Source organism: Lepidochelys kempii, chromosome 5 (assembly GCF_965140285.1).
Source record: "Lepidochelys kempii isolate rLepKem1 chromosome 5, rLepKem1.hap1, whole genome shotgun sequence".
NCBI lineage: Eukaryota > Metazoa > Chordata > Testudines > Cheloniidae > Lepidochelys > Lepidochelys kempii.
Genome location: NC_136384.1, coordinates 81,371,701 through 81,398,603, shown reverse-complemented (window position 1 = coordinate 81,398,603; position 26,903 = coordinate 81,371,701). Strand labels below are relative to the sequence as shown.

The window sequence follows — 26,903 nt, the reverse complement described above, 5'->3', positions numbered from 1 at the left end:
ATTCAGTTCAGCAATGAGACCGATACACCAACATTAAACCTTAATGAATCCCATCTTGAGACTCATACATCAGACTGAAAATTCCCGTTGCCTCGGTTATCTCGTTCGTCCCCAGCCTAGTTCATGGGTCCTGCCCTTTGCTGCTGGTGGCAGTGCAGTGCAAATGAAAAATCCCAATTTCTAACATTCAAGGCCTTGTCAACAGTGTGGATTTTCTGAAATTTTCCCATTGTTGCTCAAGAACTAGCATGGCTCCATCAGTGCTAAAGATGGTCGTAGTGCTAGTGCAGACTGGATGACCGTGTATTTACCACCTGCCTTCCTACCCTGCTCAGAGTGGGTCCAAACAAGTGGTAAAAATGCAGATGGTTGGTCTATATCTACAATGTTATTGCAAATCTCCAGCCTAAGCAAGGCCTTAGAGATCAGGAGTACTTCTCCATTCCCCAACATATGGCCCTGTGTGTGTTAGAAGTGACGAAGTGAAAATGAAAAAGGAGCGGGCAAGAGAAAACAGAGCAGTAGGCTATTAAACCGCTCCTTGTCTGAGCAGGGGTCAAAAATATAGCTCAAAAGCAGGCGAGAGGGACATACACAATGGCTTATCTTTGTCAGATGTTGGATCCATTAACTCTGATGAGTCAGTAAAATCCACTAAATCTTACTCAGAGCTGGGGAACAGACTTGCAAGAAACTCAGGAGTGCTGCGCTATTCTATTAAGTCTATAAATGCAAGGTTTATATTCCGGGCTCATATGGCCTCATCCATGCCCCATTGTAGACAACTGAAAGATTCCCATTGACTTCAGTGGTCTTTGGATCAGCTTCCCAAACTGCAGGAAAAAAACGCTGACATAGAATCATGGAAATGTAGGGCTGGACGGGACCTTGAGAAGTGTTTAAGTCCAGCCCCCCTGCACCGAGGCAGGACCAAGTAAACCTAGACCACCCTTGACAGGTATTTGCCCAACCTGTTCTTAAAATTCTCCCTTGGAAGTCTACTCCAGCGCTTAACTGTTCTAATACATAGAAAGATTTTCCCAGCATATTTTCTGAAAGTGCATAGAGGATTTATCACTTATTGGTTAGACTGGGAATCTTCACTCCTATGTGTTATTCTTGGCTCTGCCACTTGGCCTTCAATATTGTTGACCTCTGATGAGACAAGCCACCTAACATTTACTAGTTTGTCATATATCTGTTCTCAGTCAATCTCAAACCAGGATTTTCTTCTTGTGAATACAGGTGAGTTGCATCATACGCACATTTAACTTATACAAATTCAACTATACACACTCAGCAAAAAAAAAAAAAAAAGAAAAACAACAAGATACCTGTAAGTAGTGTGGACGTATGCCCCAGAGTGAGCGTGAGATGGGAGACGTGAATCTGCTGTTCCCTCAGTCGGTCTCAGTTCCCGCGTGCCTCTCATAGTGTGAGCATCTCGCCGCGCTGAGTGTGATTCTAGTGTTTAAAAATACTGTACGTATTTTTCGTACAACATGGGCCCTAAACGCAAGCCAACTACCTCATCTGGTGCTCAACTGAAGAAACAGAGATCTGTTCCAACACTGTAGGAAAAACTGGCTGTGTTGGACTTATTGAGAGACGGCAGGTCAGTCTCCAACATGGCACATAAATATGGCAGCAACGAATCTAGCATCCATGCCATCAAGATTCGAGAGAGAAAAATTCGTCAAGCCGTGGCATCAAGTGCTCCAATAACTGCTAAGGTGACGAGCCAGGTGTGTGATAAGACTTTAGTGAAGACTGAAAAGGCATTAAACTTATGGCTGGAAGACATGAACCATAAACGTGTGCCTATCGATGGCAACACGTTGCAAGAAAAGACTCGTAGCCTCCATGCGCTGTTCAAACCTCCTGCTGAAGGGGGACAGCCTTCTCATGAGAAGGAATTCAAAGCCAGCCAAGGTTGGCTTAACAGTTTTAGGAACCGCTTCAACCTCAAAAACGTGCAGACTACTGGTGAAGCTGCATCTGCCAATGAAGAGGCAGCAAAAGCCTACCCTGAACAATTAAAGAAAATCATAGAAGAAAAGGGCTATCTTCTGGAATAAGTTTTTAATGCTGATGAGACTGGGCTCTTCTGGGAAAAAATGCTCAACCTCACTTACACTTCGAAATTAGAAAGACAAGCCCCTGGCTTCAAAGCAGCTAAAGACCGTGTGACTGTGTTGTTTTTGTGGCAATGTGGCTGGGCGTTTAATAAAGCTGGGCTTGCTCTACAAGGCTGCAAATCCCCATGCCCTAAAAGGCAAGAACAAAAATCTCCTGCCTGTGTTCTGGCAATCAAATAAAAAGGTTTGGGTGATGGCAGCATTATTTCTGGATTGGTCTCACAAGTGTTTCATTCCAGAGGGCAAGTGGTACCTTGAAGAGAAAGGACTTGACTTTAAAGTGTTGCTGATCATAGACAATACTCCTGGCCACCCTGCGGCACTCCGGTTTGCGCATAATGATGCTGAAGTCATCTTTCTCCCCCCCTAATACCACCTCCATCCTCCAACCTCTCGACCAAGGCGTGATTCACTGTTCAAGGCTACGTACATGAGGCTTACGTTCTCACGGATACGTAGTGCAATGGTTGCTTATCCCAATCTTAATGTGATAGAGTGTTGGAAGTCCTTCAACATTGCTGATTGCATCACTTATATTAAACAGACAATGGATACAATCAAGCCTGAAACAGTCAACGCATGTTGGCGAAACCTATGGAAAGAATGTGTGAATGATTTTAAGGGTTTCCCTGACCATTGAAAAAGAAGTGAAATGCATTGTTCAGGTGGCTAGGCAAGTGGATGGTGATGGCTTCATTGACACTCTTGGGGAAGAAACTGAAGAATTGAGAGCCATAGAGAAACAGTGACTAACGAAGAGTTAGAGGAACTGATAAAATCGTCTACAGAAGACGAAGATGACGACGGCGAACAGGAAGAGCCAGCAAGTTGGAATCTTCATAAATTTCCTGAAGTGTTCCAAGCAGCGAAACACTTGAATGATTTAATTTCTGAATACAATCCCTCTATGGAACGAAGCATCAAAATCATACGTACGGACGATTTGAGACCGTATCAAGAAATGTTTGAGCAGCTCAAGAGACAACAGTGACAGTTGCTGATCACCATGTTTTTCAAGGAAAAACAACCAGCAGCAGATGAGCCTACACAATCACCTTCTCGAGCTGAACCAGAGCCAACCACTTCGTCTATGACTCGCTCTCTGTCACCCAAGCTCTCCATCACCTCTGTCTCCTGGATCGATATCAAGCCCTGATGACCCCCTGTAATTACCCCCGTAATTAAAAATACAGTACTGTAAAATTATATTTTTCATATGTACTCTTTATTATATACTGTGCATTACTGTATACATTATACATATTACTGTACAGGATTGTATACACAAAACCATGTACAACATACTGTACTTTATGGGTGATTTAAGGGACTTTCAAGGGTAATTTTGACTATATGCGATTTTTGCCTTACACACTGACTTTAGAACCTAACCCCCATGTAAGATGCGACTCCACTGAAACAACAATTCTGTTAATAACATGTCATTCTCTAATGCTTGTGGCATGATAATTTCTTGTATAGTAAAAGTGCTTAGAATTGTATTTTGTCACTTCTTTTAAGGGAAAAGGCTGTTGTAGAACAATCTGCAGAAAAGGAGAGTGAGAAACATGTATGAGCCAGAGGGCAAATGGCTTTTGCTGAATTCCACAAGAATCACTGTGGTTTTAGAAACCATAATACACTCATTTATTCTAGTAATGGAGCCAGAGACAGCCTCCCACACACATTTCCATACTTGGGTGATGTTTAGATTCAGATTAGAACCTGGATCTAAATTTCTGGGCCAAATGATGATCTGCCTCTGTACAGGTGCACAAGGATTATGGCGAGGGCTCCTCTCACTTCTGTGTGACTCAAGGGCAGATCACATTAGCAGTTGCTGTAAGCAGAAACTGCTTGGACCTTGCTCTCCCTGGGAAGCAAATCATGCAGGGCCAAAGTATTGGGGAAGCAGTCTGCACTATCCTGGGGCACAATCTCTCCTATTGCCCTCTCAGGAGCAGCGGGGCTCAGCACTTCCCCTACACAGAACTTTGTGCAAATTACACAATTTAGCCTCCTCTGATTTGAGCCCATCTCTAGTTTTCACCCTAACTGTATACTTAGCTCTAAATCCTCTCTTAATAGCTAGAGAGGGAGAGAGAGAGAGAGAGAGAGAGAGGGGAAACCTGTAGGGGGCTTACAGCCACAAGTCTCAGATATTCCTCAGAATAGTTCAACTGATATAACGTTAGCAGCAGGTTACTGAAAGAGATTTACCATGAGCTCATAAGCTCTTTAATCATCCATAGAATTTGGGTAAAGACTTCAGATTTGAATCCACATTTCTCTCCCACTCTGCATTTTACCACATAATCCTGTCAGAACATCTAACATAATAATAACTGTTTCACTGTATATAGAAAGTGGACTCTGTTGGCAGTAGATGTGAATTATGGTGTTGTTGGACTATTCTATATAATATGCTGTTACAAAGGTCATATATTGCACTTGAGCCACATACAGAATTCCCATTGACATAAATAGGATATGTCACAGTCTAGCACAGTCTATTTTTACTTGAATGGTTTATTGTGTGTGTGTGCAAAACATTGGATCTGGAAAATGAAAGATAATAAAATTAGATTAAAAGCCTAAGGAGTTTCTAATCATTAACACAATTTTACTGTGTTATTGATAAGAGATTATAAAGTAACCCCTACTTCCTGAAAATAGCATTGTCCATAAAAATAATAATATTTGAGGGTATTTGTTTGGTGCTCGTCTATTCCTACAGCTCATTCCCCAATTGAGATCATATTACTTTGTGACATCACAATGTGTTATCATGGAAAGGATTATGATATCACAAAAAGGATTATTACTTTAAATAAGGAAAAAAGTAGAAAGAACAGATCTACTCCTAAGTACCAAAGACCTTCTTATGTAACAATTTCTAACAACACAAGAAGCAGAAGAGAAACACAGAAGTTGCATGATCCATAACCAGAATTATCTTCAAAAATTTTCATGAGATGTGAATGGGTTTTTATGTTCCCAGTATCAACTCAGTGGGCCTGATTCTGCTCTGAGTTGAACCAGAGCAACTATTTTAGTCAATAGCTTTACACCAATGTAAATCTGGTATGAGATCAGAATCCTATCTCAGTTGCTTTTTTGATTGGTGATGGTGGGTTTCTGTTTTTGTTTTAAGGATTTTATAATTCTGCTCTGCAAGTTCATTCCAGGCTGAAGTGCAGTTTGAGTCCGTTAGCAAACCTCATTCAAAAGTTACAAACAAAACAAAATCAAAACCAAAAACCAAAACAAACAGTTTGTCTCCTTTTGAAAGTTATTGAAGTGCCTGGGGTGAGGCATTGACCAAGGTTCTCTCTTGGACCCATTGTTATCTAAGCCCTTACATCATGTGTTTTTTTTATTTTCTCTTGTTTTCAAAAGTAGTGTTGAAAACTAAATGAAGTTAACACAGAGACCCACTGTGTTTAAGTAACTTTAAGATTGTGACACACACCACCAACAGGAAGGATGATGAAAGCTGTTTATTACTTTCTCTGGAACCTGCTCCCAATGAGCTTCAGTACTACAGTGGTATCAGAACAGTAAGTGATTACAAACACCTTATGTGCTCTACCACCTCATCTACTGCAAACCAAATAAACCCTGCACTTCAGTCAATGCATTGTACACCTACAATTACATGTTTTAAATAGCCTTTAGGTGAGCACATCCAACATGAATTTTGACACAGTCTGCAAACCAAAGACTGCTATTATAAAGTTCTGACTATTGTACACAATGAAATTTGCTCTGTTGGGCAGCATATTGTAACACAGGAGTACCTCAAACTTGTTATGATGTGTTTTCATCATCCCCATGTGGAGGAGGCTAAAAACTGTAATAACCATGTTACTGAATGCTGCTAAAGCCACGTAAAGACCAGGGGCATAGTTCATCAGTGGCATAACCAGGCACAACTCCTTGGCCTTCAGTGAAGCTGCCCCAACTCGCATAATGGTGAATTCACCCAGGATTTTGTATTGTTCCTTAAAGTGCTTATAACAGGGTTTGGATTGATCTACACTGGCAAGATTAAGCACAAATCTATTACAGTCCACAGCCCAAACATGGAAACGTGTACTGCAGAGTGGTCATAAATGAAAGTTGGGCACATCCTGTAGAATGCAATTAATGTTATGGAGCATTGCAAACACCTGGAAGATATTAAGGTGATAAGTAACATTCAGCATGGATTTGTCAAGAACAAATCATGTCAAACTAACCTAATAGCTTTCTCTGACAGAGCAACAAGCATTGTGGATAGGGGGGAAGTGGTAGATGTGGTATATCTTGACTTTAATAAGTCTTTTGATACTGTCTCGCATGACCTTTTCATAAACAAACTAGGGAAATACAAACTAGATGGAGCTACGATAAGGTAGGTGCAAAACTGGTTGGAAAACCATTCCCAGAGAGTAGTTATCAGTGGTTCACAGTCATTCTGGAAGGGCATAACGAGTGGGATCCCATAGGAATCAGTTCAATATCATCATCACTGATTTAGATAATGTCATATAGAGTACACTTACAAAGTTTGTGGACAATACCAAGCTGGGAGGGGTTGCAAGTGCTTTGGAGGATATATGATTAAAATTCAAAATGATCTAGATAAACTGGAGAAATGGTTTGAAATAAATAGGATGAAATTCAATAAGGACAAATGCAAAGTACTCCACTAAGGAAGGAACAATCAGTTGCATACATACAAAATCAGAAATGTCTGCCTAGGAAGGAATACTGTGGAAAGGGATCTGGGGGTCATGGTGGACCACAAGCTAAATATGAGTCAACAGTGTAACACTATTGTAAAAAGAGCAAACGTCATTCTGAGATGTATTAGCAGGAGTCTTGTAAGCAAGACACCAGAAGTAATTCTTCCGCTCTACTCCACGCAGATTAGGCCTCAACTGGAGTACTGTGTCCAGTTCTAGGTGCCACATTTCAGGAAAGATGTGGAAAAACTGAAGAAAGTCCAGAGAAGAAGAACAAAAATGATTAAAGATATAAAAAACATGACCTGTGAGGGAAGATTGGGAAAAAAAAAAGGCTTTATTTAGTCTGGAGAAGAGAAGACTGAGAGGGGACAAGATAACAGTTTTCAAGTACATAAAAGATTGTTACAAGGAGGAGGGAGAAAAATAGCTCTTGTTAACCTCTGACGATAGGACAAGAAGTGATGGGCTTAAGTTGCCGCAAGGGGAGCTTAGCTTGGACATTAGGAAAAACTTCCTGCCAGGGTAATTAAACAGTGGAATAAATTGCCTAGCGAGGTTATAGAATCTCCATCATTGCCGATTTTTAAGAGCAGGTTAGACAAACACCTGTCAGAGATGGTCTAGATAATACTTAGTCCTACCATGAGTGCAGGGAACTGGACTAGACCACCTCTCAAGGTCCCTTCCAGGTCTATGACTCTTGATCCTATGCTCTTTTTGAGGTTTGTCAATGAATGTTCACCTCCCATTTCTATAAGTTAGGAGCACTGAGGAACAAATGCATTTCACTTCACTCTTTTCAGACTGAAGGATTTTCTAGGAGACACCTGTTTTCATTTAAAACATATGAGAGAGCTGCCCTTGACTTGCAGACTGTGTTAGCAACACCCAGACACAGTGACTAGCCCTTCAGCAGCTGTCACTGCTTGAATGGAGTTTTAACCATTTAATAGGGAATGATGCCCACTTTATTTAGCAAACCTTGTCAAACTGTTCAAACTGCTCTGATAAGCCTGAGTTCTTTCTACTCACCACCAGCACCACTTTGTCCATAACCAGCCTATTTCCAACTCAGTGACTAACTCCCTCAACACTGGCTTTTGTACCTTACAAGGCCTATCATCCCACTTTACTTCTCTGTGTTATACTCCACTCCCTGTTGTGCCAGCTCATCTGCTCTTGGGCACTACTCCATTCCCTCCACGGGTCAGTCTGTCCATTTCACTCCTGCATTTTCCTCCAGGCATAGCCAAATCTCAGGGTTCAGTTTCTACCCTAGCAACCTCACAACGCATTGTGTCATAATACAATGATCACTTTTCCTACCTAGAAACATTTGTGGCTTCTAGCCACACCTGCTGGAGGGGTTGATTAAGGACAGAGTACAGTTTAACTAGGAGTTTCTTTGCTATAGCTGGTTTATTGCATTCTTAACATGACTTAAGCCTAGATTGCCAGGTGTTAATGTTACTATGGTTATACTGACCTCTAGGGGTTTAACTTTCCATCACAGAGAGTCTTTATCTTCTCCTTTAATTCCAGATCAGTGATGGAAGCTTCCTGTTTAGCTTGTGCCAAGTCAACCCATAGCTTTTCACTTCTCTAGCATCTCTCAGTTTCTGTAAACACAAGAAAAAACATGGCATTAAAACAGACACCTGAGGAAAGAAAAAGTACACACCTGGCTGGTATTAGAATTGTGTTGAGTTCACTTTGCAAATAGCATCAACTTAGATGCAGGGGCACCTTCAGGAGGCTGAAGAAAGCCCTGTGTAAAACATGCAGACTCTTTGAGGTCTGTCATTTATAAAAAATGGAGAAAATACGGTAACAATTATATTGGGTATAAATGCTTATATTATGAGTCACGTTCTTCTAGTTTCATTCATAGGACTAGTCCCTCTGAAGTCAGTTATAGCCCCTAAATTGTTTTTCAAAGATTTTCTTTCCCAAAATGGGTAATAGACAAAGCAATTGTCAGGGCTCAGGCATTTACAAGCATTTTTCCTTAGCAATTCATATTTTTTCAGAGATGGTGAGTTGCATGCAAAAACCTGGCAAAAACCTCAAATAAAAGTTTGGTTGCTTTAAGCAATGTCAGTGTTGTAAAAAAACAACAACAACAAAAAACCCCACAAAACACCCAACAACATATTTTTGTGCTCTCAAATATGAAACAACTGTTCAAAAAAAATTACACTGTTGCATTCCATAGTCTTGATTTGGGAATTTTGGTGTACTGGAAACAAACTTTAATCTAATTACACAAGCTATTGAGCACATGCAACAAATGATTTCAACAAAAGCTTCCAACATTTTTTTTATTGTGGGGCACTGGCATAACTAGTAGAACAACGTATTCCATTAATTAAAACATCAAAACATATGAAGAAGAAGATAGATATTTCTCTATCAGATTTCTATTTTCTGCCCCTCAGCTGCATCAGCACTAGATTATTTTCTCTCTCATATTTAAAAAAAAAAAGTTTGCTCAAACTTTCCAAAAAGTTTACTTTCAAGCAGAGACCAAGGTGAAAGTTTTGAAAAGTTATGAGAGCCTGAAAACCATCATTCTAATGGAAATACTCAGACAATGACTGTCGCTATAATTATTGCTGTCACTAGCCCCCCAGCTACAATCATAACAACACAGTCTATCAGGGTCAAAAACATACTGTCTAAATTTGGAAATATATGCTGGCTTCAAGCCCTAAATGGAACTCCCCCATTACTGCTTTTGCTGCATCTGGAATTGCCAGATAATCAGGAAATCCGTGGGTGGGGAGTGGGAAATCCTATATTTCTAATCTGATTTGATAAGGAATTCCACTGTGGAAAATCATAAAAAGTGCCTTCCATGGATAGGTACAACAAAGAAAATAAACAACAGATTTAAAGTGACAATGAATTGTTGAAAGAAAAGGAGGACTTGTGGCACCTTAGAGACTAACAAATTTATTTGAGCATAAGCTTTCATGAGCTACAGCTCACTTCATCGGATGCATGCAGTAGAAAGTACAGTGGGGAGATTTTATATACACAGAGAACATGAAACAATGGGTGTTACCATACACACTGTAAGGAGAGTGATCAGGTAAGGTGAGCTATTACCAGCGCCGGGGGGGGGGGGTAGGGGGGAGTGGCAATTCTTCAACAAAAAAAACTTCAAAAACAGACTCTAACAAGACTGCTGAATTGGAATTAATTTGCAAACTGGACACAATTAACTTAGGCTTGAATAAAGACAGGGAGTGGATGTGTCATTACACAAAGTAAAACTATTTCCCCATGTTTATTCCCCCACCCCACTGTTCCTCACACGTTCTTGTCAACTGCTGGAAATGGCCCACCTTGATTATCACCACGAAAGGTTTTTTTGTTTGTTTGTTTTGTTTTTGTCGTCCCCCTCCCCCCTTCCCCTGGTAATAGCTCACCTTACCTGATCACTCTTGTTACAGTGTGTATGGTAACACCCATTGTTTCATGTTCTCTGTGTATATAAAATCTCCCCACTGTATTTTCTACTGCATGCATCCAATGTGAGCTGTAGCTCATGAAAGCTCATGCTCAAATAAATTTGTTAGTCTCTAAAAGGTGCCACAAGTCCTCCTTTGCTTTTTGCGGATACAGACTAACATGGCTGCTACTCTGAAACCAATGAATTGTTGAGTTGTATCTGGAGCTTCTGCCTCTTTGCTCTTATATCACAACCTTGCTGCATTATCTTCTTTGATTAGGTTTCTTTTTGTGGCTTAACAAATGTGCAACTCAGTTCAGTTCTGTATTTTGTCTTATCACCACACTGTAAACAAGCTACTACTTTTTAGATTTTTGTTCCTTTTAATTATTATTTAAACATATAAAAAAGTAAAAATAAGAACACTGGTGGTGCTTCAGCACATTTTGTCTTATTGCAAAATTCTCCTCTTAAATACCCCAGTATTTATCAGGAGTAAATCTATTGAGGTAAATGGATTTACACCAGTGTAAAATTGGTGTAAGAGGAGAATCAGGACCATGGTTATAGAATTAAAATTGAACACGAACTTGGCCATTCTAACCATCAACATAAAATACACAAGAGACCCATTCTGTGCAATTTGGCTGCTTTGAAATATGGAGATAACTTGAACTGAATGGGCAATCAGCAATAGACTCAGGTATGAAACTGGAATTATCTGCACCTCTGACATTTGCAGAGAAGGTAATACAGCCTGGGGCCTCCCGCTTCCTATGTGGTACCCAACTCACAGAGAGCTGTCTGAGTTCCCAGAAAAGGGACAAATGTGCCATAAGGAAGTGAGTGACCTCCACATGGGGTTGGGGAAATCCATGTGCAGAAGGTCCCTGTAGTCGGCCAGCTCTCAGCCTGGGCTCAGCCATCATCTCTTTATGTCCCTTACCCTTAAGTTCTCGCTGAACCCCTACTCCTGGGCAAACTCACTGCTCCCTGCAGGAATTGGGCTCATTCCCAGGCTCCTTTCTGAGTCTAATCACCACCTGTGGCCAGTTCACCTCTTTAAGCTCCCCTTCTCCAAGCAGAGTATGCTCTGCAGATGTGCCTAATTGGCACTGCCTGAGTGTAGGGATGCTGGTTAGGTTTGCTGTCAGTGGGATGGTCGTATGTCCTGTCACAGTCCCGTGTGTATAATATGAGCGACACAGAGCCCTAGCTTCTCTTGGTTTGTGTCACAAGCCACAATAAACACAGCAATAAACAATTGGGGCTTAGTCCTACAGGAGTTCCATATGTTAGAGAGCTAACAGGATCAGGTCCTATATATTAAAAAAAAAAAAAATCTTAAAAAGCCTTTCCTCATCAAAAAGGCTGAAAAAGTAGAGAGCAGCACAAATGCAGTTCATTTAGAATTCACTTAATTTTTTTAAACTCTTGTCTATAAACATAGGGGGATTTTAGCCAGTAGCTCTAAACATATCCTGTTGCTAGGTGCAGTCTAAAACCAAATCCCAGAGCTGCCTCAGCTCATATTAGAGTTAGCAGTACACTGACACAGCTTAATGAGCAGCCAGGAAGCTGTTCTCCACTTCAGTTCCATTTTCCCTAAGGCAGACAGCTACCTGAAATGCTATATGAAGCAATTTTGTAGTTTCGAGCCTCACCTTTATAAGCATGTTATAAGTTGCCCAAAAAACCCAAAAACTTAAGTGAGTGATAAGATGAAAGAAAACAAAAGATTTGAATTCACATAATGTACCTATTATAGCTGGTTGTGAATTTTCTGACAAAACAGAGTTTCCGCAGAATATGCCAATTCTTTGAACCTGAAATGTTTCACAGAAACAGCTTAAGTTCGACAAACTTTTCTCAAATCACAGGTGAGGAGGATGGCAGAACCCTTTCTAGTTTCCTGGCAGGCTCTTAAGGATGCCAGAGTTTCTAGGGTCCGTCACACTGGGGCCACCCTGCCACATGGATTGCCCTGGGGTCAGGGACCCCAGGGCTTGCAGACACCCAGGTCATCTGGATTCCTGAGTTGCACAACTCCGGAGTGGAAGCACTGGCAGCTGCAGAGTTAAATTGAATGAATAGCTATGGTGAAACTGAAAAGGATCATGTCAATTTCAGTCTGCAGCTGCTGAGATCCAGCAGAGCATATATACAATAGTTTCAGAAACACTGTGTGTCAGTGTTTCCAAGAGGAAAATTTCATGGCATTTTTGGTTCACAAGAAATTTAAGAAATAATTGATTTTGGTCCAAATCAGAACAAAACCAAATTTCAAAGTATAGAGATTTCCTGTGAACTGGAAACCCTGAGTTTTGACCAGCTTCAGTGGCAATAATGAAAAATACTTTATAAAGCACTCTGCATCGCAAGCTCTTATACTATAACATGATAAACTACTACATTCTGTTTTCAAATACACAATAAATAATCACATTCTTACATTTATACAAATGTAAGAATGATTTATTTACTAACTGTGTAGCCCTTTCAATCCCAGAGTGCTTTACAATCTATACATGATTGCTTCATCCAGATGGCAACTGCCCGAGAGCCCAGTTCTGCCCAGAGCTCTGCAGGATCCCCTTGCAAGAATCAGGGCTGCTGTTACAGCTCATAGCGATGTGATAAAGCAACTCAGATCAGACATGGAATTTGTCCAGGACATTGAGTTTGAGATCTTTACTTTATGAAGAGCACCATGGAATCTCTAACAACCACACCTGGCCAGGAACTTTATAAAGCAAAATTTAGCACTGTGATGCCTCCTTGCACAATACAGGGACTACGTTTCAGTACTGATTCAAAAGGGTCTGTTCTACTTATGTATCTTTATTAGGACAATCTCCATGGTATCAGATAGCGCCACCTATTTTACAGCATCACCGATGTATAGATTGTGTCTATGCTAACCATCCAATCTAAAATTGCCATCCATTGTGACTAGTGGCAAAGGTCCACAAATGTTAGCAATGGTGGAAATGTTAATATAGACAAGAAGTTCGTGGTTACCAGCATTTTAGCCATCATGTCCTTTATAATTCACACACACAATCCTTCCCCCCCTTTCAAAAAAAGAAGGGGTTTCCTCATATTTCTTAGCGAAGATCTAATAAATAGAGGAGTCTTTAGAGTGAGCTCTCAGATTACTATGAGGTTTTTTGTTTGCAAAATATACCTCAGTATATTGACCATGAATAACAAACTAAATGATGTCAAAATAAAAATGAACAAATTTTGTGATGTATTAGCCTCTTTTAAAAAGTTTGTTTGTCACTAGTGTTGCTAATTCACAAAACCAACTAATTCACATTGGGTCTCTTGGTCAGTAGCATTAGCAAGGTTATTCTGTAGAAGCTAAGCATGTGTTTACTGTTTTCTTTTACCTTACAGGGACAAAAAGATATGGTATCATATAAAGTTATCTTTCCAAACAGTGCATGTTCCACTCATAAATAAATGCCTGATTCATGGCCAGACTGCAATAAGCTTACTCACACTGAGTAAAACCTTATTCCTTGCACCGTTCTAACCATTTCAAGGGGCCTACTAGAAGAGGAAGGCACTACTCAGTGAGAGTTTGAGTATCTCCAGTCTGTCCCTACATAGCGTGTTATGCAGCCTCATTCCTATTGATTTCACCCCTATTTCAATGGAAATTCAGGGTGCTCAGAAGATTGGGCCCCAAATGACTTATGGTTAGGCTCCATGTCTGTCACAGAGATTGAGGAAGTCAGATTCTTCAGTGGCTGATGTGGCTGACCCTGGGGCCCTAGAGCCAGCTGCACTGGCCGCTGCTTGGGAAGTTCCAGGCAACTGGCCCGGGGGGCAGCCAGAGCAGCCGCTGCTCAGTGGCCACTGATAGCTGGACCCCCATCCCATCCCCCATCAGCTGCCCCCCTGGTCCTCACAGAGCAGTGCCCACCCCCTCAGTGCCCCCGTCCCCAGCTAAGATTTAGTAGAGGTATATAGTACAAGTCATGGACACGTTACGGGCCATGAATTTTTGTTTATTGCCCATGACCTGTTCATGACTTTCACTAAAAATGCCCATGACTAAATCGTAGTCCTACCTGTGGTTCATTCCTTTACTATAAGGGCAATACACAATTAGAATGTTTAAATGTACGTATTGGAATCTTTGTGAATAAAAACACTTGAATCGGCTGTTTGTGAGAAATCACTACCTTTCACAAGTAAACAAATGGCAACTTGTATTGTGGCTATTTTCAACTCATGTTGTATAAATATTGATAACAGTTTGATTTTGTCATTTCACTTGCTTTGCTTTATTACACCATGGGTATGCCTATGATCACAGAGGAGCCAGTTCATCTCTAGATTGACTATGGAATCAGTGGAATTACAATATGAAAGCATATGGCCCAGGAAATTCTATATTTGCATGGCCAATATGCTATCTCAGATTATGCTCTCACAAGTCAAAAAGAGCCAATCTAATCATTACTTGGATGGAAGATCTACAACCTCCCCTCCCAGTACTAGCAATGTTGATAATGGTGATTAAATAGAGAATATCCTTTCCTCTAAGGAAGTACTGAACCAATGTCCTACCACAACACTAGGTGCCTTCAATGAGACATAAATCTGAGATCCTGACCATTACTACAACAAGGTCCTGGTCTACAGTTGGGATTCCTAAGTAAATAATAATAATAATTAGAAGTGACTGAAGATTCCATGGCACTTTTTATAAAAATAGAAGGGTTAGTTCCAACATCCTAGCCACGTTTCAGTTTAGTTAATATATAGTTTGCTTACCCAAATTCCCCATGCAGATTCACTTAGATAGGGTAGTCCTTCCTTCTGCTTCTAAACTGTTAAACAATTGCTATGTTCCACACCAGATGCAACTGCATCTAAGTGGCAGGTGAGAATTCTCTTGTATCTATTTGGCAAGATTCTCAGTTCTAAGAGCAGGATCTCACTCATTTTAAAAGCACTTTGAGTACCTTTGGTTTGAAAGGTCTGAAAGATTTGAATAAATTTTTCCATATCATTTCATATTAGCTTGATAATAACTCTGTATTTGCACTACATAATGAAATTACATAATAAAAGCAAAGATGCAACAGTCATGCATAGTGTTCTTTATATTACATGGGGCAAATCCTATACTCAGTGCACAGATGAATTAAATGGGCCATGGACAGGGTAAGTCTGTGGTGGTCACAGGTGGAAGGAATCTTCCTCCTCAAGCTACAAAGTAGCACTACTACTCTGTAGTCACTGTTGCAGCTTCAGGGCTGCAACACGTTTCATGTCTTTTGAACTCCTGCTGCTATGACCCATCTACCACGCTCAGACCAGACCCACCAGCCATGCCCCAGCTCCTTCAACATCCCCAACATACTTCAATGGAGGGACCACCCGGGGAGCTATGCGCCAGAGGATGCAACAGGTGTGTATATATTGTGCAAACTGCCCATATTCCTCTCACCGTGCAGCAGAACTGCCAGCCGCCCTGCAAATGGATGTTTAGACAAGATTAGCCACATATAGATTCAGGTGAGCTATTAAACACAGTCATGCTTCCAAACCTGATCAGTTACCCCCATAAAATGACTGTAGTACTTCTTTCATATACCATCATATACCAAATCAAAGCACTGTGATCAACAGCAATCTAAAATAGAGTCATAAACTGCTTTTATTCACCCCAATATTATGTGATTCACCTTTATAACTTGCTGCCACTTGCACTTAACCTTTGATTTTGCTACTGGAATATTCTCTGCAACATTAGCCAAAATAAACAATTCAAGTACAGCACAATCTTTCCCATATCAGTTTACATTTTCACTCATTGAAACACATACTCCCTTTACTTTTACACAGGCCATTTCCTGTTTCCTCTTGCTGGACAAGAGAGAGCTAATGCACCTTGGTGAGCTTGCCATGTTCTATTAAATTAATACAATTATCTTCATTATCAGATTCCTTCCCCCATTAAAAAAAAAGTTGGAGTCTGGTCTGTAATGAAAGGGCAGATTTTTAAAAAATGAGATGTTTCTTGCATTCCCATAAACTGTGCCTCCGATTCCATCTATCCACACACATGGGGAAAGGAGGACGAAAAACCTACACTTTCATCTCCAGAAAACTCAGGCCTTAGGTACTACTAGTATTAACCTCATGAGGTATGTCATGTTTGAGCCCAAGCCCCATTTCCATCCACACCTGCTAGACGAATGGGTCAGAGCCCAAATCTCACTGTGACTCAGAACCAAGTCCTGCCATTTTGCAGTGTGGATGCAGGTCAAGCTGCAGATCTGAGTCCAGTAGCGGATTAGCCACTGGGTCAATGTGGCCATGTGCCCAGGGGCCCCAGCCAATTGGGGGACCCTGGAAAAATGGGCACCCTCACATGCTCCGCCCACCCGGTGCTCCTGCCAGGGATTGGGGTCAGGGCGCGGAGGCTTGAGCATGAGCACTGAGAGGGTGGAGTGAGGCAAGCACCTGCACCCCGATCCTGCTCCCCGGCAGGAGTGCTAGAGGGGTCTGCAGGTAGAAGGGGTAGGGAAGGGTCCCCAACTTGCTCTGGCCCAGGGCCCCACAAAACTAATCTGCCTCTGCCTTTGTCAGAAGGTCTATATGTAGTGCAGCACCAGCATGGACATGTTAGCATGGCTAAGAGATGTGGCTCAAGCATGGACTTGGAGCCACAGAGTCCAGAAGCTTGGGTCCCACAGACCTGGGCTTAGTTTGCAGTGCAGACTCTCTGCAGGCCTGCCATTGAGGGACAAACACCACACACTTACATAAGACTAGTACATGACAAACTAAGCATATTCATGTGGCACTGTCAATATGCCAGTGCCACTCAGACACAGAAAATGAGGCCTAAAACCAACCTCCTAGTCTCCCTCACCCTAAACACAGCAACTGACACTTACAAAACGCATAGTGAATCTGGACTAGCACAAAATTTCACACAAGATTGGACCATTTTCAAAAAGTGGAAATGAATATGAAAACCTCAATTTTAAAAGTTTTTGGATTTCATTTTCAATTTTTCATACATCATGTTATATATGTTGTATATGTTGAACCCAAATGATGAACCCAAGCCCAGTTTGCTAGAGACTGGATGTATCAAATCTTTATTGATGTTTCTGTGTTGCATTAACACCACATCAGTTCAGTGTTAACAAGAAGCTTCTTATTAAGGATGTGGGAGAGAGTTGAGGCTCTGTCTTTCTCCAAGCTACAAAACGAGAATTAAATCATTTTTGTCATGGTATCTGTGAAGGAATCAGATGGCTTCTTTTTTCCCTTTTGCTTCCAAAGAGGTTTTTTCTGTGAACATAGCTTATTGAATAGTACGTGAGCATTGTAACAGGGCTTGTCCTTGTAAAATATCTGTGAAACTAGAGAACCTTCCTCCTTCCCCATTTCCTCCCCCAAGTAAACAGGAGCACAGCTTAGGAGGAGTGGATGGCTCAGAAAATCGGTAGTGGAACATAGAGCTTTCCACCCCCAAAGCCCCCAAACTGCAACTGCACATGGACAGGGACCCTACTGGGCTTTTTGTTAAAACAAAACAAGGCGGAGTGGTGGAATGCTGAAAAAGTAAGAGAAAAAAAGGAAAATTATTGCTCTCTCATTTTAAAGGTGCTTCAGTGCTATTAAATGCCTCTAGTAATGCACATTTAACTGACTGGGGGCCTTAACTAAGGGGTTCTTTAAATAAAGTATCCCTAATTTAAATGTCAGAGAAAAAACCCTACCTATATATATGTACAAAAATATGAAATAGTTGTAACTTTAAACCAACTTAACTGACTTTATTCAAACTTGAATAATTTTCCTCCCTCTCCAAGAGCTATGCAGCATGATGGAATTAACATTTACAGCTCTGTCCATTTTTTAAAATGTAAGGGCAAACCTTTCAAGTGAAATATGTGAAATTGGTATATTTTTTTCATGCACACAAATACCTGAACAAGTTTTGCTGAAACTAGAGTAGTCACTAACTTGTGAATTATGTTTATGCATACAAATGAGTAGCTGGATTTTTTTTTTTTTTGTATTGTTCATTCCTGAGTGGTTTAGGTCCACTTAAAGATACACTATCAGGTATTTTAATCCTAAAAGATATATGAAGACTTTTCTAATTTACACAGCACAGCAATGTGTACTAGAGGAGAATCATAGAATATCAGGGTTGGAAGGGACCCCAGAAGGTCATCTACTCCAACCCCCTGCTCGAAGCAGGACCAATTCCCAGTTAAATCATCCCAGCCAGGGCTTTGTCAAGCCTGACCTTAAAAACCTCTAAGGAAGGAGATTCTACCACCTCCCTAGGTAACGCATTCCAGTGTTTCACCACCCTCATAGTGAAAAAGTTTTTCCTAATATCCAATCTAAACCTCCCCCCCTGCAACTTGAGACCATTACTCCTCATTCTGTCATCTGCTACCATTGAGAACAGTCTAGAGCCATCCTCTTTGGAACCCCCTTTCAGGTAGTTGAAAGCAGCTATCAAATCCCCCCTCATTCTTCTCTTCTGCAGACTAAACAATCCCAGCTCCCTCAGCCTCTCCTCATAAGTCATGTGTTCTAGACCCCTAATCATTTTTGTTGCCCTTCGCTGGACTCTCTCCAATTTATCCACATCCTTCTTGAAGTGTGGGGCCCAAAACTGGACACACTACTCCAGATGAGGCCTCACCAATGTCGAATAGAGGGGAACGATCACGTCCCTCGATCTGCTCGCTATACCCCTACTTATACATTCCAAAATGCCATTGGCCTTCTTAGCAACAAGGGCACACTGCTGACTCATAGCCAGCTTCTCATCCACTGTCACCCCTACGTCCTTTTCCGCAGAACTGCTGCCTAGCCATTCGGCCCCTAGTCTGTAGCAGTGCATTGGATTCTTCCGTCCTAAGTGCAGGACCCTGCACTTATCCTTATTGAACCTCATCAGATTTCTTTTGGCCCAATCCTCCAATTTGTCTAGGTCCTTCTGTATCCTATCCCTCCCCTCCAGCGTATCTACCATTCCTCCTAGTTTAGTATCATCCGCAAATTTGCTGAGAGTGCAATCCACACCATCCTCCAGATCATTTATGAAGATATTGAACAAAACCGGCCCCAGGACCGACCCCTAGGGCACTCCACTTGACACCGGCTGCCAACTAGACATGGAGCCATTGATCACTACCCATTGAGCCCGACAATCTAGCCAGCTTTCTATCCACCTTATAGTGCATTCATCCAGCCCATACTTCCTTAACTTGCTGACAAGAATACTGTGGGAGACCGTGTCAAAAGCTTTGCTAAAGTCAAGAAACAATACATCCACTGCTTTCCCTTCATCCACAGAACCAGTAATCTCATCATAAAAGGCGATTAGATTAGTCAGGCATGACCTTCCCTTGGTGAATCCATGCTGGCTGTTCCTGATCACTTTCCTCTCATGCAAGTACTTCAGGATTGATTCTTTGAGGACCTGCTCCATGATTTTTCCAGGGACTGAGGTGAGGCTGACTGGCCTGTAGTTCCCAGGATCCTCCTTCTTCCCTAGGAGGAGGATTTCTAAAGCACAGCAACCTGTTGCTCACAAACTGGCCAACGTACACCTTGTTACAGCAAACTAGAAGTTCCCCAGTGTGCATTAACACTACATTAATGTGGTCTCTAGAGAACTTTCAGTTTGCACCAACAGGGTCTAGATGGGCCAGTTAGTGCCAAATATGTTGGTGTGCTTTAGAAATCACAACCCTCTCATGACCGTGGCCATGCCCTGTAGACAAGTTGTACGAAAAGGTTTGATAGAACCCAATATTAACAGAATTGCCTTTATGACATTTTTAAAGGGTCAACGAGAACAGCTTTTGTCTGGATACCTATGGTATGGTACTAGCATAAAAGACAAGAAAGTAGATCTAATTATTTGCTGATAATCTATTTTAATTTTTTTAGCTGAAAAGAAAAAAAAAAGCTGTAACCAAGAGCAAAAATAGTGAAAAGTATATTTGATTCTGAAATTTGTCAATAATCTAAAGTTACCTTAGTGACATAGGAAATATATTTTTATTATTTTAATCTGTCTGTGACTCTTTATTAGTAGAAATGAAAAACAAACCAAGTAACAGATTATACACTATATTTTACTATTATGCATAATACAGGCTGCATATTATTCTTGCCTTATTTCTGTAAATAGTCCACTGATTTCAGTTACACTGCTCATGTGAGTAAGGTAACCAAGATTTAGTCTTGGCATGAAGCAGAATTGTATATTTTTGCATACATAACTTGATTCAAGAGAATTTGCATGTATATTATATTTTTAAATATTTAATATTTATATTTATAATATTTATAAACAAACAAATATTTGGCACTAGAAGAAATATTTAAATAAGGATCAAAGTGACTAAAATCTTTTCCGGATGGCCTCATTTGACTCATTCCAAATGTAATGCCCCAGTTATATGTTTTCCCTTGTAAGCCTTCTGAAAAAATGGCTGAATGCAAATGTCTGTAGAAGAATACAGAAAAGAAAGGGATCATGTCTTTTTATTTTACCCTGAGGAGTGTTAAATGGTGGCGCCATCCTGGCAAGTCCTGAACCCTTTTCTCTCTTTCCCATCGTTATTTTGCATTTTGTGGCACCTGCTGACGCAGTCAGCTGCCAGAATCACTCCTGGCACCACGCTGCACAAAACAACAAAGAAATCAAATGCATGAGAATGTTGGCTTGTCTGATACACTGAATACACAAAGAACAACAATACTGTCTGCACCATGCCAATAGCTAAAGCATCTCACTGAAGCATGGCAATTTCTCTCTCTCTCTCTCTCTCTCTCTCTCTCTCTCTCTCTCTAATTTAACGGTGAGCTACAAAGGGGATAGGGAAGGGCGCATATATGTCCTTTCCTACACCTTTGTAATATATAAATCAAAGATTTTTCCCTTACTCCTCCAATCGACGGTATTCTGGGGTTTTTTCCACAATAGTAATATTAAGTCATAGCTTTCATTTCTAATATATGTAGATAGTAAGCTTTTCAGAGCAGGGACCCACAGTTACTACAATGATGAGTAAGGCTAAGATTTTGTCATGAATGTTTTTAGTAAAAGTCACATACAGGTCACGGGCAATAAAGAAAAATTCACAGAAGCCTGTGATCTGTCCCTGACTTTTATTAAAAATATCCATGATATTACCCACGATAAAATGGGGAAGTGCTGGGCTGCTGCAGGGTGGCTGGGAGCTTCAGGGCCTCTGCCACCCATGGGGGCTCAGAGTTTCAGGTTGCCTCCTTCGCCCACAACAGCAGCCGGGGAGCTGCAGGGTACCTCTGCTGTCCATGGCGGCTTGGAGCTTGGGGGCCTGCTGCCTCTGGCGCTGGGGATGCCACTGCGGGAGGTGGCGGGACCCTGCAGCTCCCAGCCACCGGGGCTGAAGTCACGGATTCCGTGACTTCCGCAACCTCCATGTCAAAAATCATAGCCTTAATGAGGAGCGCGGTATAAGAACCTATTCAGACCAGATATCTGTTTGTACGGCAAATAGCAGAATGGGGCTCTCATCCATGACTGGGGCCTCTAGGCACTACCATAATAGAAATAATTAATAACAGTTTTCGTTTCTACTGGGAAACTCTTTGGAAGCCTGTAGAACTAGCATGAGACAGGGATATCCCGTTATGGTGTGAACCTCAGCAGATGTTTTCCCAGTAGAGAGAGACAATGTGAAGTCTGTGTTAAAATCTTGTGTGTTTTGTATTAAAATCAATGTAATGGAGTTTCTGTCCAAAACACAGTCAAAATAAAGATAGTCTCTGGGTGAAAAGAAAAGGAGTACTTGTGGCACCTTAGAGACTAACCAATTTATTTGAGCATAAGCTTTCGTGAACTACAGATCACTTGCAGAGAACCTGCCTTAAGTCCTTGTGCATTGTCTAAGCCCTGCTTAAACATTTAATGGCCTATGAACAAAGTTTAATAAGTACCACCAGAATTGCCGAGAGAGAAGACGGTACTTTTTATTAAGTGCAGGAGTAGTTAGCTAACTTTTGAAAGCCCTGCTTCCTACTGGGTCATGTACAGTGGTTTCGTACAGGTATTAACAGTCACTCCCATATAAGTGACATGATAGTTATCCTTAGAACAAGACCATCTGCACTGGGTGAATTTCAGCTCCTGGGAGAGATGAGAAACCTGAAGCTCCAGTTTCAATCTACTGAGATGTCACGGTCCCACTCTAGTTCTTTGGTTCTCCAGCAAAAACAGGAGGATCTGGTATTTCTGAAGTGAAAACACTTTTAAAGCACAACACTATTGAAGCCACCTTTACACACCATACAAAAATATAGCAAATACCTAATTTTTCTGACAATGGCTGTTCATCTTGCTTTGCATTTTAGAAGGGAAGACAAATAATAACGTGCATGAGCAAGCATATAATGGGTGGTTACAGAAATGCAAGTGGACCCCTAAAATCCAGGGTATGGCTCTGCCATGAAAAATGCATGGTATATAAATATGTTAGTTTTGATCCATAAGGCCCTGACTCAGTGTGTGCATAACTTAAACAGATTCATAGTCCCATTGAAGTCAATGACATTAGGTATCCTGACTGAATCAGGGCCTAAAGGGTTTTGACCCTGGATATTTGAAAGACCATCTCTCTTATCATGCAATATGGCAGTTATGACCCTCCGAGGTGCTTGAGCTAATAGTCCCAAATAATTTTAATTGGAAAGGGCTGGCCTACAGGGTGTTCTTGGCAAAGGAACCCAGCTCTAGAATTCTCTTTCCATCTCAGCTCAGCAGAGTCCAGATTGAATCAGAACATTTTGCAAGACCCACCTGTTTGTACAGCCCCTCCCCTGTTGGAGGAGAGGGGAGAATGACATGGAGACTAGATCCTGGGAGTGAATATGCTGTTTTATGAGTTCTGGTTTTTAGATCCAACAACAAAAGCACTCATATAAACAAAATTCAGGCGATTTTAGCACCTACTTATACTCTTTGCTGAATAATAGGAAAAATATTTTTTAATGTAAAGAAGCTCCTTGTTACGTGGTTTGTGATGCGAGAGGTAACTGGTTTAAACAGCCTGGAGGGGCCAGTGGAGAACAAAATAATCACAAATCGGGACTAGTCTAAAAAGCGTTTCATGTTTTTCCACCTCATACATGCAGTGTGAAAGCTTATTGCCATGAATAGTCTCCGGAGAAAAAAAATGGTTTAATATCATTCCAGGCCATTTATTGTTTGGGGGGGGAAGGAAAGGAAGAGAGTATGGTGGCAAAGGAATGGTGTTTTATAAGTAAAACAATCCCTGTAGGATTACCCACATCCTGAAGGGCTGCAGAAGAGCCCCAAAGCCTTTTCACAAGAGAATAAAGGAGTAAAGGCAGTTTCACATGGTGACCTTTCCCTTGCTTGTCAGCGGTTGGCAATTGGAAAAGCTGACAGGACACATCATGCAACACTTCCTCCAGGGAATTAAAAAAAAAACCCACAACAACTGTGACCAAAGGCTCCATGTACCATAAATAAATATTTAGATAGTTACTCTGCAGAATGTTAGGCCCACATGGTAGGACAAGGCCTCCAGCGTTTAGGTGGCAGAGCTGCACTGAATTTGGTGGCAAACTGGCAAATTGTGTGGGAATGTAAAGGAAATTCAAAATTATTTGCTAATCTTTGTAGCTCCTAAGGCAGGGGAGGGAGGCAGGCAATACCAGAAGGAGCAGGGGCACTGTCTTGATGGCTGACTGCCTTCTACTGCTGCAGAAGTTGCTGTGGAATAACAGCTCTAAACTTGTTTTCGGTGCTTATTTTCAGGGTTCTAATATCATAGAATATCAGGGTTGGAAGGGACCTCAGGAGGTCATCTAGTCCTACCCCCTGCTCAAAGCAGGACCAATCCGCAACTAAAGCATGACAGCCAGGGCTTTGTCAAGCCTGACCATAAAAATATTTAAGGAAGCAGATTCCACCACCTCCCTAGGTAATGCATTCCAGTGTTTCACCGCCCTCCTAGTGAAAAAGATTTTTCTAATATCCAACCAAAACCTCCCCCACTGCAACTTGAGACCATTACTCCTTGTTCTGTCATCAGCTACCACTGAGAACAGTCTAGATCCATCTTCTTTGGAACCCCCTTTCAGGTAGTCAAAAACAGCTATCGAATCCCCCCTCATTCTTCTCTTCCGCAGACTAAACAATCCCAGTTCCCTCAGCCTCTCCTCCTAAGACATGTGTTCCAGTCCCCTAATCAGTTTTGTTGCCCTCTGCTGGACGTTTTCCAATTTTTCCACATGCTTCTGATAGTGTGGGGCCCAAAACTGGACATGGTACTCCAGATGAGGCCTCACCAATGTTGAATAGAGGGCAACGATCACGTCCCTCGATCTGCTGGCAATGCCCCTACATATACATCCCAAAATGCAACTGGCCTTCTTGGCAACAAGGGCACACTGTTGACTCATATCCAGCTTCTCGTCCACTGTAACCTCTAGGTCCTTTTCCACAGAACTGCTGCCGAGCCATTTGGTCCCTAGTCTGTAGCAGTGCATGGGGTTCTTCCGTCCTAAGTGCAGGACTCTGCACTTGTCCTTGTTGAACCTCATCAGATTTCTTTTGGCCCAATCCTCTCATTTGTCTAGGGCCCTCTGTATCCTATCCCTACCCTCCAACGTATCTACCTCTCCTCCCAGTTATGTGTCATCGGCAAACTTGCTGAGGGTGCAATCCACACCATCCTCCAGATCATTTATGAAGATATTGGACAAAACCAGACCGAGGACCGACCCTTAGGGCTCTCCACTTGATCCCAGCTGCCAACTAGTCATGGAGCCATGAATCACTACCCATTGAGCCCAACAATCTAGCCAGCTTTCTATCCACCTTATAGTCCATTCATCCAGCCCATACTTCTTTAACTTGCTGACAAGAATACTGTGGGAGACCGTGTCAAAAGCTTTGCTAAAGTCAAGGAACAACACTTCCTTTCCCCTCATCCACAGAGCCAGTTATCTCGTCATAGAAGGCAATTAGATTAGTCAGGCATGACTTGCCCTTGGTGAATCCATGCTGACTGTTCCTGATCACTTTCCTCTCCTCTAAGTGCTTCAGAATTGATTCCTTGAAGACCTGCTCCATGATTTTTCCAGGGACTGAGGTGAGGCTGACTGGCCTGTAGTTCCCAGGATCCTCCTCCTTCCCTTTTTTAAAGATGGGCACTACATTAGCCTTTTTCCAGTCATCCGGGACTTCCCCGGATCGCCATGAGTTTTCAAAGATAATGGCCAATGGCTCTGCAATCACATCCGCCAACTCCTTTAGCACTCTCGGATGCAGCGCATCCGGCCCCATGGACTTGTGCTTGTCCAGCTTTTCTAAATAGTCCCGAACCACTTCTTTCTCCACAGAGGCCTGGTCACCTCCTCCCCATGCTGTGCTGCCCAGTGCAGTAGTCTGGGAGCTGACCTTGTTCGTGAAGACAGAGGCAAAAAAAGCACTGAGTACATTAGCTTTTTCCACATCCTCTGTCACTAGGTTGCCTCTCTCATTCAGTAAGGGGTGCACACTTTCCTTGACTTTCTTCTTGTTGCCAACATACCTGAAGAAACCCTTCTTGTTACTCTTAACATCTCTTGCTAGCTGCAACTCCAAGTGTTATTTGGCCTTCCTGAGTTCACTCCTGCATCCCCAAGCAATATTTTTATATTCTTCTCTGGTCATTTGTCCAGTCTTCCACTTCTTGTAAGCTTCTTTTTTGTGTTCAAGATCAGCAAGGATTTCACTGTTAAGCCAAGCTGGTCGCCTGCCATATTTACTATTCTTTCTACACATCGGGATGGTTTGTCCCTGTAACCTCAATAAAGATTTTTTAAAATATAGCCAGCTCTCCTGGACTCCTTTCCCCCTCATGTTATTCTCCCAGGGGATCCTGCCCATCAGTTCCCTGAGGGAGTCAAAGTCTGCTTTTCTGAAGTCCAGGGTCTGTATTCTGCTGCTCTCCTTTCTTCCCTGTGTCAGGATCCTGAACTCAACCATCTCATGGTCACTGCCTCCCAAGTTCCCATCCACTTTAGCTTCCCCTACTAATTCTTCCCAGTTTGTGAACAGCAGGTCAAGAAGAGCTATATATATATTCAGAAGAATAAGAGGAAAGATGTTCCAGTAGTTAGGCCACTAACCTGGGAATCAGAAGACTTGGGTTTAAATCTGCTCTGCCACAGACTTCCTGTGTGACTCAGATTCCAAGGCCAGAAGGGACCCTTGTGATCTGTCAAATGGGGATAACTGTGCTTCCCTACATCATAGAGGGAATATTAGAATTAACATATAAAAGATTGCGAGCTGCCCAGATATTTCAGTAATGGGGACTGTGACAGATATAGCCACCCCACATAGTAGCTTTGGAGTCCATTGTTTTAAATGAATGGTTTATGTATGACTGTGTTCTATTCCTTAGGGAAGGACTAACTAAGAACAGTGGGTGATTGTAGCAGTCTGTACCATTATGTTCACAACTTTCACAGAATTATGAAACATTTTGTACAAAGTTT

The 26,903-nt window shown here is 41.8% G+C and overlaps 1 long non-coding RNA gene across 1 annotated transcript in view; it reads right to left on the bottom strand.

Moving 5' to 3' along the window:
- The window catches only part of LOC144930538 (uncharacterized), a 148,971-nt gene that overhangs the window by 64,759 nt on the left and 57,309 nt on the right, over nucleotides 1-26,903 (bottom strand). The window contains exon 2 of the long non-coding RNA XR_013635745.1: nucleotides 8,358-8,490. This is a non-coding gene — a long non-coding RNA (uncharacterized LOC144930538). The remainder of the gene's footprint in view (nucleotides 1-8,357; nucleotides 8,491-26,903) is intronic.